This window comes from Poecile atricapillus, chromosome 3, assembly GCF_030490865.1.
Source record: "Poecile atricapillus isolate bPoeAtr1 chromosome 3, bPoeAtr1.hap1, whole genome shotgun sequence".
Lineage (NCBI taxonomy): Eukaryota > Metazoa > Chordata > Aves > Passeriformes > Paridae > Poecile > Poecile atricapillus.
In genome coordinates this window covers 61,672,977-61,688,339 of record NC_081251.1, presented here as the reverse complement: position 1 = coordinate 61,688,339, position 15,363 = coordinate 61,672,977, and the positions used below count along the sequence as shown (strand labels likewise).

Sequence of the window (15,363 nt, the reverse complement as noted above, 5' to 3'; positions counted from 1 at the left end):
AGATTCATATTAATCATGTTTTTAATTGAAAATTAATTTGTTTTTAAATAAAAGGAAGAATGACCTTAGTTTCTGACCTGAGGTGATTTTCTAGATGCTGAATCACTACATCAGTAGAAATAGCTGATCTCAACAACAATTTTTTTTTTACATTTTCTAAGAAAACAATCCTTTTCAGTTTCTCCTTGAAAAAAAACTGACATAAACTACACTGAAATAAACTCAGTTTTTCCTCTATGCCTGAAGAAAATCTGTAGAAAGCTGATCTGCCCCTTCAGCAAACTGAAACCAGTTATTTACCCAGAAATTTCCCTCATTTTAGTGATCTGTGGCTCTTTTAAAATCTCAGCAAAAATATTTAAGCAATACATACATTATTTATTATTAAAGCTATTTTATTTAAATTTGACAAATTTTATGAAAGGCTAAGTTTACTATAATAGACTAAGACAAAAAGTCCTAGTTAAAAATAGTATCTTTTTATATTCCTTTTTAGCCACCCTGTAAATGTTTTCTAATACAGCATAGTAAAAAAAGACTTGGCAATGCTATGTTCTTGTGTCCTCTTCCATTACAGACCCATGTTTGCACTTCCGTCACATTCCCAAATCTCAGCTGAAAAGCTAATAATTAAGATAAACCAAGCTAAAAAGCCAAATTCCAAAGTGAATTGCATAAGGTAGACACAAATCCTCTTCTAATGATTCAGCAGTAGATCTGTGATAGTCTCTACCCAGTACAGCAGGAGAAGACATTAAAAGGACAAATCCAGACCCCAACACATTTTGTCTGGTTTACAGACAAAAACAAGATCCCTTTGGATGCATTAGTCTTATTTACTTAAAGTTCAGGAAAAAACAGTCTTCATAATTCCAATCTCAACATCCATAAAATTTCAGATGGATTAATATGGCATGAAGAATGCATACATCCAGTCCATAACAGAGGCACTGGGCAGAAACCTGCATTTCTACTTCCCCTCATTCAAGGCCACCTACATATGCACACCACAAGAAAAATTGCAATGGTTATTTGCCAAACCGCGCAGTGTCACAGGGCAGCAGTGAATTAATCTTTAGAAGCTGGCTCCAACCTGCCCAGTGGCTGATCTGCTCCCTTCCAGCTGTGACATCAGGTCACGACAAGCATTATCCCAGTCATGCAGCTGATGGCAGAGCTGGAGGGAATCCCTCTTAAGAGAAAAGCAAAGACAAAAGGAGCAAGTTTCCTTCTGGGAAAATGGGATGAATTAAGGTCATACTGAAAAGAGGTGGGAGGTTCGTAGGGTAAAAAGAGCACTAGATTAACATGTGGAAGTCATGCCGCTTTATTGTGAAGCCATGATGCTAAAGTTCTTGGTCAAAAGGCTCAAATCAGACTTCAGGCATGGTATCAATTACCTGGACCGAGTAAACAGGCCAAGACTCTACACACCTATTAGAGCATCACCAACCATCTAGTACAAAGGATGTTTAATTAGCTAAGTAGGGATATAGAGTTTGGGGGAAGGGAAGTAGAACAATCTGTGTGCTTCAGACTAGTAAAAATGTTTGTAAGACACTTTTACACTCAAAAAACAAACAAAAAAAAACCCAACCCCACAACCACACAAAAACAAAAAACAACCAAACTGAAACTATAGAAAACCAAAGTTACTGATGCATTTTTTTATCAGCATGCTAATGAAATGCTACATTGTTTGACATGAGAAATACATGTTCATAAAATCCACTATGCAAGACAATCCTGTCTCCATAAATCAGACACTAATTCAACATAGGGAGATAGGACTGTTTTATTTAAAAAACAATGTACAATCAGGAATTAAGCAAAAGAGAGGAAAATGCTGAAGAAAAATTTAGGAGGGCAGTGATTCCCTTCATATTATTCCCCTAAGGATTCAACTGATAGAAATACATAAGAGGTGTTTGCCTTAAAATATTATACAGATTGCATACTCCTGAGAGAAGAGTGTTTATCCTCATGCTGGATTCTTTCCAGACATATTTTTGGCTACTACTGTAACCACAAAACACGGCTGGGGGAACAGGATAGGACATGCAAAAATACCTCTCTGACAACCAATACATCTGTCTCAACCCAAAATCTGTACCTTTGCTTCATTTTTATTTCTGCATGACACAAACGCAACAAAAAAACAAACAAAAGAAAGAAACAAACAAAAAAAAAAAACAGCAGTAGAAAGCAGAAAGAAATCTTTCCAGTTGATCAAGGCCTAGGTTCAGCAAAATACGTCTTTATATTCTCAAGCTATGGACACACTATGATATCCTGCTGATTGTGGGTATCACCACAAAGAGTAAGGGCATTTGACCGAAGGATGTCACAACTATGCTATACACAACCAATTTCTATGATACAAAGGATCTAACAAGCACTGACAATCAACAATGCTTTTCTAGCTAAGAAAGTAAACTGCTATGCGGCAGTATTTTCAGGCTTTCACTGACATCATGCTAAGAAAGAGGCAATTGTCCCAAGGCAGATTTAGACTTATCACCAGCATGAGAGAATGTCTTGTTTATAACCAGTAAAGATTTTGAATCTAGAGGGGGACAAAAAAAAAAAAATTAAACACAGACTAAACAAACCTACTTGATGAAAATCTGTTCACTTTGTTACTAAATACCAGAAAAGATCTGCAGAAGATACTTCATGTGAACAAGTGACAGAGCAAATAATTCACAATTTGAAGTATCACATTTATTAAGCCTTTGATCCTTCAAATAGTAGAGAGTAGGGACATCTCTACGCTGTCCAAAATCCTCAACATTAGAAGGGAGACGATACCTTTCAGAGCAGTGCGTGTACACCATTTTTTGTCTAAATACTGTTTTGGCCAGAGTTCTGGGCCTGAAATTTTCTAAAACAGTGAACAAAAGGTCTCTGTCTCAGCTCACAGCAAGTGTGCTGCAAAGTGCACTAGAGAACCTAATGCTGCCAAACAAGCTGTGCAATTCTTTGAGTTTTATTTGGTATGGTATCCAGCATCTCCCCTAACTTATCCCTCCACGTTGTCACTTATTCTACTTTAAAACAGACAGCTTTGAAATATCCTGCAAGAAAAGCTTGAAAGAGAAGACCTGAGTACTGTGGTACAGGCCACCTAACAAACATCACAGTCTAGAGAGCACAAACCTTAACAGTCTCACTTTGAGGATCTGTGCACACTATCATCCACATAGCCACAGGAGCCTGTTCTGAAAGAAAAACTCAAAAATGCAGAGGGGAAAAAGGAAGAAAAATGGCAGTGCTATCATCTTTTGTGAATTTAAATCCCTGAGAGTACCCTGAATTTACTCAGCTACTCAAAGAAGACAAGTAAACCTGAAAAGACAAAGAATCAGCCCCTCAAAAAATAGAATGAAAAAAGGATAAATGAACAAGACATGTGAACAAAGACAGTTGACAAGTAGCTCAAGGTGAGACACACAGGAACCTTCGAACCACAGCTTGAGAAACATAGCAAAGAAAACTATTGCAAAAGAATGCGATTTTGTTCTTTGCATTTTTCATGGCATGTTTCATTTGTTCAGAATAAGTGTTTGTTCTGAATAAACATTTGCACCAAAACACCCATAAGCCACAAAGAAGGACCTTCTTGACTTTTCTTACTCCCCTCTGCGACCCAAGGAATTTTATATTTACCTCTCTGCGTGGAGTACAATTCTTTTCTTCACAAAGTCTCTACCTATATCCAGATACAAGAACACAGCAGGCCAAATAACAGTGGACTACGTGTGAGAGCAAGCCTCATACCCATATCAGGAATTTACATCTTACTTCCTCTGGAAAGAACACTAGTTTAATGTAAGCACTCATCTTCACATATAATCCAAAGACAGTGCTGTGTGGAACTTCAGACTACATAACCCTAACGTTTTGTTTTCATCTTAACATTGACACAGATAAATTATATTTTTCATATTGTATACTACACTGTCCAAAAATAATTCTGGGGCATAATACCTGAATTAAGTATTAAGGAAAATTGTAAGAGGAATTAGTAGTCTGTTCTCCAGAAACAATCCCAAACAGGTAGGCTAAGACTTCCGAACAAAAGAGCATCCCTGCTTTATTTGTACTGCTTGAGTAAATACAAACATTGCTAAAGGACTGTGAAAATGAAAACTCCCACAACCGTACATAAATATCTGCAGCCAAAAAGCATCTCTATGAATAAAGCTGAATACTCTACAGATATATTTTCTATTACACAGGGGAGAATAAAATGCACTAACCTTTTTTCACAAATACACTCTTACCAATGAATGAGTGATAAAGATTTGTCATCGCTAACTCCCAAAACTCCCAACATACAGTACACTAAGCAAAGCTGTGGAGCCTTTCTGTGATTTACTATCTGCTACAAACACGTGGAGGGAATTTTTCAATACAAGTGCACTTTAGTGGATATGTTCAAATACATGCCCTATGTGGGTACCTCATTCAGCCATGCATTTCTGCCATTATTAGTAATATTTTGAAGTACTGTAACTTTAGCACTCTTGTTCTGATGGTTTATAGCCATTAAGTGATAAGCCAAGAGTTCACAGTCTCAAGAATCAACAAGAACACCACGAAATAAGGAGTTGCACAACAGTATTTATAGTTTCACCTGTCCCATTTCAGGCCCCTCTCCTTCTGCAACCTTTTTAGTTTAAGGTGTACCTAGACTAGTCATCTTCAGCTGAGTGAACATTTGGCTCAATTCCAACTACATCATGATTTCTTTTAACATGACCCTGATATTTTAACCCTTTATCTAGTGTCCTAGGAGAGCTCTACTAGTGTCAGTGATTCTAAGAAAAGTAGTAAAATAGCATTATTTCCAATATACTGCTAAGTAAAAGACAATTTAAGCATCTCAAGGCAATACAGAAGCTTATGGTAGGCTTGAGAGAGAAGTACAGGAGCTCTGTCTCCCAGTCTGCTGCTGTAATCATCAACTAGTGCAAAAAATATCAACATTTAAGTGTTACTTTAGACTGTCATAGGTTGGCTTCGTTTTTTTCCTAAATCATCATTTCATCAGAACACCCATTTGCATGAGGTTGCAATTGCTTCTTAAGTGGCACTCACATGGCAATAGCCTCCTAGAACATACTTCACCTTTCCAACCACAAGACCCACCAGTAAACACCAAACAAGCTGAGGCAGAACTTCAAATACACTAGGAATTACTGGAATACCTGAGGTTATATGAAGATAAGCATGGCTTCCCTTACAAAAACAATTCTGAAATCTGAACCAGAGGATGAAAGCATTTATCTATTATGAAGGACTGGAAAAGAAGCCAAAATTCCTTAGGATGTCTCAAATGAAGGTAAAACTCTAAATCTAAAATTAAGTAAAAACAGGGCAGAAAACTTCTCTAAAAATAGATCCTGCTGTGCAGCCAAGTATGCCTGCATGCAATTGTTATTTATTTTTAAATTGAAGTAATTTTCCAGGTAGGTTTTTAGATCAGCTAACAGAATGAGGTGGTTTAAAACTAAACAAAAGAAACCCCAAGATTTCTCTCCTGATCACATTTGCTATAAAGATGTAGAGGAAATCGGGAAGCAATAACAAAATGCAATCTCTTGCCTTACATTCCACAAAATCACAAAATTGTAAATTTCAACGCAGGAAAAAACAGTAACAACACCAAGCTCCAGGAAATACAGTCTTAACCCTTAACCAGAAAGACTGGAAGAAACTGTCTTAAACATTGAAAAATAATCTGGAATCAAAAACATAGCGAACAAACAAATGAAAATAGCCACAAACAATACACTACACATGTCCCAGGCTCACAGCCTGATCAAGAGCACAAACTGAAATAATTCATATACTCTTTAGTAGGTTCTCCAGTGGTTTCTCCATTAAACCTACATTACCCCAAGCCTATTCTTATCAAGTGTTATCATCCCACATCCACAAGTGGATGGGTGCACTTAAAAATGTCATGAGGGACAATCAAAACAGAAACAAAACTGAGCAATGTCAGCACTTAAGGATTTCCTATTCAGTCCTTCTGTGCTAGTTCTGCCAGTGAATAAGGCAACAACCCAAACCTCTTAAGATACTCCAAGGCAGAAAAGTTATTCCACAGCTTGAGTTAGGCTTAGAAAGCCATGACATCTTCAGTCTCCACACCAACAAAACAAAGCAGAAGTGTAAGTGAAAACAGACAGCTGCACATCACTATGGACGCTCAGCCATCAGGCATGATACTTGTCAAAGCCATGACAACACCGCTGGAGGCAAATCAGTGTGATCCAAATCCTCACAACCTATCTGTCCCATTATATCTTTCTTAACAAAAAACGGACAGCTAGTAGCAAATATCTTCCTGAAGGTACTATAAAAATTTTATTTTCATTTCCCATTGTTTTAGGAGAATTTTCATTAAATAAATGCTGTCTATTTCTTGTTTTCCCTGTGCATCCTTGCATGATAAGGATGGACACAAATTCAAATCCCAAGCAGGGAACCAAGTTTTCCTAGTATTTCTGGAACTTTAACAAGTAATACTATTTTAAAACTGCAAGAGCTTGTTCTGGCACCACAGCACCAGACAATCAAATCACAAATATTTTCTCTCCAAGCCACCAGAAATATTTAAAGCGAACTCCAAAGGGAGAAGAGGAAGACAACTATTCAACCTTTAGAACATCAACTTCCCATGACAGAGAGAAAGGACTTGACTGTTGCACCTCATAGAAATAGGAGACTATCTTTTATGAGATCTTGCAGCATTAATGGTCAGTTTTAGCCCAGAACAACCACCATTCAGGTCATCTGCTTTCTGCATTAGTAACTGCAAAACTGATCAATACAGTACTGAAAACAAAACTGTATTTTAAGAATTTTCTATACATCTTCTTCCTCGACTCCCAAGATGCAACCTCACTCTCTCTTCAATAGTCTCTCATTTAAAACCTTGGGAGAATGAGCAGTTTCCAATTCCTTTATAAATAAAATTAACTACTGGTTTGGGGGGGGGGTGGGGTGAGGGGTCTGTTATTGACTTCTAATTCATAACTACTAAGGAAACAAACCAAGTCCTCTATAACTCCTTAATAGGATTTAAAACATACCATGCAAAAGCTTCAGCAGCCAGACTCTAAAATCCTTTCTTTAAAAAGTCATCTTGAATCCTACCTATAAGAGTCAATATGGTTATTAAATTCTCATACTGCTTCACTTCACCCCTGTTCCTATGCCTTCATCATCTCTCTGTCAGCCAGGTATTGGTTATTTATCCATCGGATATGGGTATTTTTTGACAGAATATGATTTTCTAAAAGACACAGTCAGTAATTTACTACTGCAAAGTATAAAATACACAGTTCTTGTGATAATACGTGGATGAAATATGACTGTGCACCTCATCTTTGCTCTATTTCACTTATGTCTTCTTTCCAGGTCCATCTCCTCTGTAGAAGAGCATACCAGTACGTTTCTAATCATACTTGCAGCATGTAGGCTGAGGTGTTTTTCAGGAGATGCTGCCATAGCATTTACCCAGCATGAGCCCCTGAGGCCTCTGGGAGGAGGGACTAATACTGTACAGGCATACTCCTAGCACAAGTACTTTTTTTATATAGTATACTTTCCCCAATCTTATCACAGAAGAGACTTCCAAATTTAAAAATTCTCTTTGCAACACCAGGAAATAACTTATATAGGATTTAATACATGTTCCAAAGGGCTATTCTACTGGTATAAAGGAAAACAGAATGTCTCCTCAGTGGGCTGGCAAAATCTGGAAGGAATCCACCTCTAAAAGGTCTGTAACTCAGAGAAAGAGGACTTAATCCTATGATTTGTATTTTCTTTTAATGGAACCCTGTTAAAGGTCCAGCTGCATCAAAGCTTTGGCTGTTGAGAGAAACAGACTAATTCTTGCTCATAGTGCTCTGTTACAAATCACAATAACACTTCATATAGGTATCTTTAGAAGAACTATGTCCCTTCCCCCACTGCTCTAATCTTTTTTTAATCTATTTTATATCTTCATCTCCACTTTGGAAAAACAGCAAATGGTTCCAAACTGCATACCTGTAACATGAGCTGGTTTAATTTTATCCCTTGATCATTCATGCAAGTTAGCAGATTTTCACTGCATAGCTTCCCATGTCCATATAAAATACAAATGCATTTATTTAAATCTCTCCTAGAATTCCAACACTTTAATTACTTTAGCCAACTGAATTCATAAACACTTACTGGACAGTGGAAGCTGTAGTCCCATTTTCTGACGGCAAATTTAAAAACACAAATACATATATGTATGTGCCATAAATGATCCTTCACCTTAAGCATCAAACATCATTGAAGATCTTCTAACAAACCCTATCTAACAGATAAGAGAAGGAAGCAGAAATCTAAACCAAGGATAAGTCCACATCAGACTAGGAAAATCCTCAACAGACTCTAGCCCAATCCAAGTCTGGAAATGCAAATCAAACCCATTTGATTTATTTCATTATTTCTTTACAGATTAAGTGAAAACTCCTGTACTGACCATAGGAAAGAGCCATTTCATTTACATATTGCTCTGTTCCCAAATTATTCAGGAATGTCTTTTTTCTTGTTAATGACTAATGGGACAAATGCCAGTCTTCTACTGTGCAACCACAGAAAGTTCTACTAAAACCTCAATCAAAACTTTATTCAATCTTATAAATTTGGCATTTACTTTCCACAGGCCAGCTTTTTGGGCTCACAATGTTTCTACAGATAGAATTCATACACAGTAGATATGAACCCATTGTCTTTACAAAAGGATACATTGCTAAGAGCAAAACTCACTATAAGCATTTCTCAGGTTCCATGTTAAGATGAATGCAAAGCATAAATAAACTAGACTTTACTCAAAGTGAAAACAAACTTTTATGAAGAGTCCTTTCTTTATATTTCACAGTAAACAGGAGTCTGCATCCAAGGCCTAACATTCCATATGTGTTCCATATCAAGCACTAAACCTCATCCACAGAAGTTTCTTATCAAATTTTACAAATTAAAAATAGCAGGGGTTTACATCAAGCAAATTAAAGGAGTGGATGATTGTAACTCTTAAGCCAGCAACAGACAAACTAAAAATGGAGATGTTAAACTTTTGGCATTCTTGTGTCACAGGATGCGGCAGATGCTAAGGCTATCAAGGATTCAAAAAAAAGATGGCATAAATTGCCCACAACTCTTAAAACCCAAATTATTAAATACCACCTGCCCACAGACCTCTAAATTGCACTCAGCTAGAACCCAGTGACATTTCCCTTCAGATACTCAGCTGTTTGTACACCTTATCATCCTCTGCTCTGGGCATCTGCCATCATTCACCGTTAAAAACAAGATACTGATGTAGAAACACCTCTGGTGTGAGCTGATATGCCATTCATAGGTCCGTATTTTTGTGCCTGGGAAAAAAGAAGGTACAATATCTAAAGCTGGTTCAACACCTACACTGTTCAAGTCCCTCATTTCCAAACACTATGTAGGGCACTTGTATGGCAGCCAAGATATTTATATAGTAACAGTTCTTAATATATTTACATGACTCGTGAGAGCTGGGGAAGACACCACAAGTATATAACTCTTCCTCCTTCTCCCTTAGCTGAATTCACTCCCCCTTAAAAGTTTTGCTTAGCACTTAAAATAGCTTTATGAGTAACGTTTTTTCTATTTTTATAGAACAGTAACTATTACCCATACCCTCTATGATCTGCAAGACAGGATTTGTGTAAGTCAATCTACCTTAGGTCTCTAGGGTTGTGTTTTATGTTTTAGTTATTTACAACTGAAATGACTTCACAAAAGTCATCCCACCATTCCATTAGAATAGAGATCTGTTCTTTATAAAGCAGAGACAATAATAACATTGGTACTAATGCTTGGATGCTCAAAAGACCAAGGTTCCCATTGTATTAGATACTGCATCCAAAAGAGAATAAAAGTGAGAGTGCTTTCTCCCTCATTTAAGAATTTTGTTAGTTATGGTCTTTCTCCGACTAAAGAGTCTCCTGTGGACTGTGATCCATCACAATCACAGCAGGCAGTCAACCTCTGCCTTTCCCAATAACTTTATTTGCTACTTATCTTCAAAAACACTGTTCTTCTATCATATTCTTGCTATATGTGCAGAGGGATTATTTTCTTGCATATTGTGTCTAACATTCGCAGCTCCTTTTCATGCCTTTTGTGTGCTTAAGTGGTGCCAGAGACCACTGGCAAAATATTTGCACCAATTCTGTTAAACAGCTGTATGCATGGATTTAGCTGCCTTTGAAATTTAATGTTCAAACTAGTGAAACGAGATATACAGGGATTTTATTTAGAAAACAGTTCAGCTGCTAGATATTTGCTTCAACAAATATTTCATTAAAAGAGTGTCTTCAAAGGAGAGGAATCTATTCCATGGCACGCACAAAGAGGAGGAGGAACTGATAGGATGGATTGATGTGAATATTGAGAAATGCTAGATCTTTCTGTTCTAATGGGAGAGTCAGTCTTCACGTGAATGTTTTGCAAATAGCATTTTGCACTAGACAAGGATGTTGGAGACTATTCAAACTTAGGGCACCAGGAAGGTGTATGACTACCATGTGGGTCTGTTAGCACTCAAACTACGCAGAAGGCAACAAACAACCTCCACACTACACAGCCCAGCTTTCCAGTGGGAAGTTCTCCAGACCAGATTTATTATTATCTTAGAGCTCTCAACGATATAGCACACAGCAGAGTAATACTGAGGCCTTTCACATGCATGAGCACAAAGTGAAAACCATTACTGTGAACCATTTGAAAGATTAACTGAAGTTTTAAATACTGTAAAATGATGTAAACAAAGGCATTAATTAAAAACTATGCAATAGAGAAACAATGGATCAAATAATAAAAGCATGGATCAAAACAAGAGTCACACAAAAACAATGAGCACAGCCACAGGCAGTTTCTTGAAACTGGACTTCTCAAAACATTTCCTCTTGGACCTTTATCCAAATAATCCGAAACCACACAAATCTAAGTGAAATCTAGACGCAAGTCTGCCAACAAGAAGGCATTGTTACTACAGAGAGCCAACTGAAATCACTGACTACACCTGCCCAACTTCTGACAAACATTTCATTGCAGTAGCTAAGCCTTCGTTCTCTTTAATAAAAGGTTTATAACTTAGATCCAAGTCATACAAGCTTATACTTCTTGATAGCATTGAACTTTCTAGGAATACAGTTCCCATATTATTTAGCATATAGTACACTATACTTTTCAAACTATAATCTTTCCATTATCAAATTACCATACATTTCCTAACTTGTATTTTATCTCTAAATGACAATGGCTTAATATATTATCTTGAATTTTAAAAAAACCTCAACTTTTTGTTCTATTTGGCAAACTAGCAACCCAGCATAAGACCTCAAGTCCTAAGTAACTATGAAAATGCACTAACAATGTTATTAGTGATAATCAACTGCACATCCCAACTGGCAGACACAGCTGGAAAACAACTCAAAGATGTGTACTTCAAATCCCCAGCATCAGAAGTTGTTCTGCTACCAGATGCATTACAAAAATGCGATTTCTACCAGCTCTATTATAGCAGAGAAGAAGCAAAACACAAGATATGAGGATGCTGGCCGTGCAACTCACTCGTTCACACACACTTTTTTTCATCCTGATCGATATCAAGAGACATATGGACAAACTCACTAAGCAGTCAAGCTCCCTAGTAACTTGAGACGTGCACCATTAGTACCTGGATCACCTTAACAGGAACTGTCCTGAAGCATTTTCTAACTCATCAATGAATTTAGTTAAGCCTTCAGCAAGGTTTCTTCTGGCAACAGGAAGTCTGTTCTCCATAAGGCACAGGCTTAGCTTCCAACACTGGCATGGAAGGTATAGTATGAAATTACCTCAGTTATCATTACATGAAATAAAAATGCTACAACAGAAACAGAAAGGTGAGTTTGTTGGGGCTTTATTGCAAAAAATGAATGAAATCAAAAAGTCCGATTTTATTATTAGACCTACTTATAGAGACTCTTATAGTGATCACAGGCAGACAATGATCTCTTTATGAGCACTAGATAACATGATAATAATTACCCTCAGATAAGAAGAGAATAATTACACTGAACTCTTTTGCAAGGTGCTTTGAGACCTACTAATGAAAAGCAATGCTAAAAGCTGTGTATTATAAGTATGCTTAATAATTACATAAAACAAGTACAACTAAGGCTAGCTAAAAACAACACTGATTTTATTTGAAAGTTCAGATGAATCAATCAATTTTTTGTGATAAAAATGAATCAGCTGCACTACAACAGCTTTCTTGGTGCAAGTGCACAATAGAACCATTTATATCTATTCATTGCCTTACTGAAGGAAATATGCTGAATATTTTAAACTGTCCATCACTACCTCAGTATAGCTCAACAGGAGTCGGGTTTTCATAGAAAAATGAAATGTGTTAAGGGTTTTACAATAAACATTTGTTGATTAGGTGAGAAATCCAGTCTGTTGTCAAAAACAGTGATGCAATGTACAAAAAATAATTTCTTTCTATGAAAATCATTCATAACAGTTATAGTTGTCAGTTTTCTAAGCTATTTTTAATCTTATAAATAGCTATCTATATATACACTATCAACCCACTACCTCCTTTCAGCCCCCAAGAAACTGCTAATGACCTTCTTACAAAATTCCATTGGGGGCGTGGGGGAATATGCAGTTTTTTGAAATAGCTCTACTTTGCCTGACATTCACACTGCCTGTGAAAAATGAGGCCCACTCGTGCAAATGATCCTTGTAAGAGCAATCAGGTTAGGAACTACTGGCATGAAGCTATTTCTTGAATTGGGATTACAAGATCAAATTGACAGCTAGCATCCCCAGGGTCACCATGATTTTGCTATTGTGCAAAAATCCGTGATGGTATCCTCAAAATAATTTTACCAAAAATCTTGATACAATGAGATGACAGTTTAAGTCCTTAAGCTTAAGTATAAACAGTTAAATGTTAGTGGTTCATATGCTCATCTCCAAAGCTGTCAATATTGTATTATGGTAAAACACTTGCTATTTAACACAGCTCTAACTATACTTCATTTTATTAAACACTTACTTAAATACTTAAATTTTACAAATTATTTGTAAAAACAAACATTAAGAAACATTTTCTTTTATTTACAGTTTTCATAGGTACAGAAACTATCCACTGCAAATGCCCCTTACCTATTCAAAACACAGGATGTTACTCATGAATCAGTAATCCTTGGACAGGCAAATTTAACCCTGACAAAATGAAAGTACCTATGACAATAATATGAGCGCAATTATATTTTTTAAAAGATAAACGTTTTCTCGTTTTGTTCTTGTTTGAAAAACACGTATATCTAAGTCATGGGTGAAAAAGGACTCTTAAATACAAGAGCATCACATTTGACTCAGGCAATCCCTTAACCTCAAATTGCTGGAGGCCTGGCTGGTTTCCCAAAGAATCACAGCACGCTCACCCTGTTGTTACGGTGTTTCCTAAGCATCTGCTATGTGCCACTTACAGAAACAGCAATCCAAACAAGACAGACCTTTGATCTCACCCCATACAGCTGGTTTTAATTGTCTGTTCTACTGTCTCAGTCAAATTTAAGCACTGAACTGGTAAACAATTCCTGCACTTTTAGGAAGCCAAGGTGCCGGAACACGTTCGCACACAGACGCTTACTGAAAGGCACGATGAGGAGACACAACACAAAGAATGCGAAGGAGTTGCGCTCCTGACGCGGATCTCTGCACATCGCGGGGCGCGACTCCGAACCGTGCGGCCCCCGGCCACCCCCACCCCGCTAAGGCGGGGGCACGGGGGGAACGCCGCGGGAGGGGAAAAACATAGAAGACAGAAATATTTACAAATGGTAGCGCTACTAGCGATGCACAGAGAGTCACAGGTGATGCCGGAGCAAGCGCTTCCCTCCCCGCCGCCACCCGGGGCTCCCGGACTCCCCGGCCGCTCCCAGACCTCCGGGGGGGGGGGGGGGGTGCCGGGCACCACTCCCGCCCCGCAGCCCGGAGCCGCAGGTGTAAGGGAGGGACGGGGGCTCCGGGCAGCCTCCCGCCCGCGTTCCCGAGGCTCATCCCGGCCGGTGCCCGCCGGGCGCGGGGGAACCGCCGCGGGAAGGACGCGGCTGGCGGCACAGGGCGGGCGCGCACGTCCCGGCGGCGCACCGGGACCCCCCCGCCCCCAGGGAGCCGGCGCCCACCGGAACAAAAGGAAAACAGCCCCGGAGCCGCCCGCGGCCCCACACAGCGCCCGGCCCATCCCGCCGCACCTCCCGCACTCACCTCGGCGCGGCAGCGGCGGAGCGGGCGGCGGCCACTCGCGCCCGCGGGCTCCCTCCCTCCCGCTCCCTGTTCCCCTCCCTCCTTCCTTCCCTGCCCGCCCTCCCGGCTCCGTCTCTCACCGCTCCCGGAGCGGCGGCGGCGGCGGCTGGGCCCGGCTCCCCCGCCACGTGACCCCGCCACGTGACCGCCGCCCTGCCCCGGCCCGGCTCCGCCCCCGCCGCCCGCCGGCCGCGCCGGGATGGGCCGGGATGGGCCCCGCCGGGGAGCGGGGCTGGCCCGCAAACCCGGCCCGAGGGACCGGCCACGGCCGGGACACAGCGCAGCGCGGCGTGGGAACAGCTCGTGTGACGGGGGATACGGCCGCCAGCACGGCCCGCTGCCCCCCCAGCCCCTCACCGCCCTGCCCGCCCGCTGGAGCAGAAATCACAATAGCGGGTGTGACACAGTGCCAGCAAAGCTCTGAGAGCAGGCTTACCCCTCCTGCCTTCAGGGCTGAGAAAGAAGGAAAGTAAGCTGGTGCCAATATCTGGGGCGTCGAGCCCCATCGTGTACTTCACACTCCTCCCTGCAAGAATCACAAGCGCTGTGTTCCTGCATTTTTGACTTGCACCAAACGCCACAGCGAGCGAAAATTAACTGTGCTGACCAATGTTCCGTGCTAAGCGTAACCTTTGCACCCAAAAAATAATGCTTACAGTAATGGGTCAAGGGGATGTCCTGTGGGAGAGAATGCCTTTATCCTTCCAACTGGGAAATTCAGTATACAATCCAGAGATACGGACACTACAAGACCTGGGGGTGCCTCAGTAAAAGCAAACTGGTCCTGTATTCTGGTATCATATTCAATGCACATTCACTTTCTTCAGAAAGGAGAAACAAAATGCCTGAACATAAAAGGTGTGAAGCACTGAGTAGTTTAAGGAAACCCCGAGCAAACTGCAATTATCAGCTTTAGAAAAGCCATCCAAGGAATAGTACATGGGGAGCAAGAAGTGAAAAGGCCCT

The 15,363-nt window shown here is 39.9% G+C and overlaps 1 protein-coding gene across 2 annotated transcripts in view; it reads right to left on the bottom strand.

Annotated features, from left to right (window-relative positions):
* TULP4 (TUB like protein 4) overlaps positions 1–14,565 on the bottom strand; it is a 150,127-nt gene extending 135,562 nt beyond the window's left edge. Inside the window, exon 1 of one of the 2 annotated variants that reach the window (XM_058834686.1) lies at positions 14,478–14,565. The gene's annotated coding sequence lies outside the window, so the exon portion shown is untranslated. Of the gene's footprint in view, positions 1–14,358; positions 14,440–14,477 lie in introns of those variants that run through there. The other variant, XM_058834687.1, reaches the window with a different exon arrangement.
* Positions 14,566–15,363: the final 798 nt, after the last annotated feature.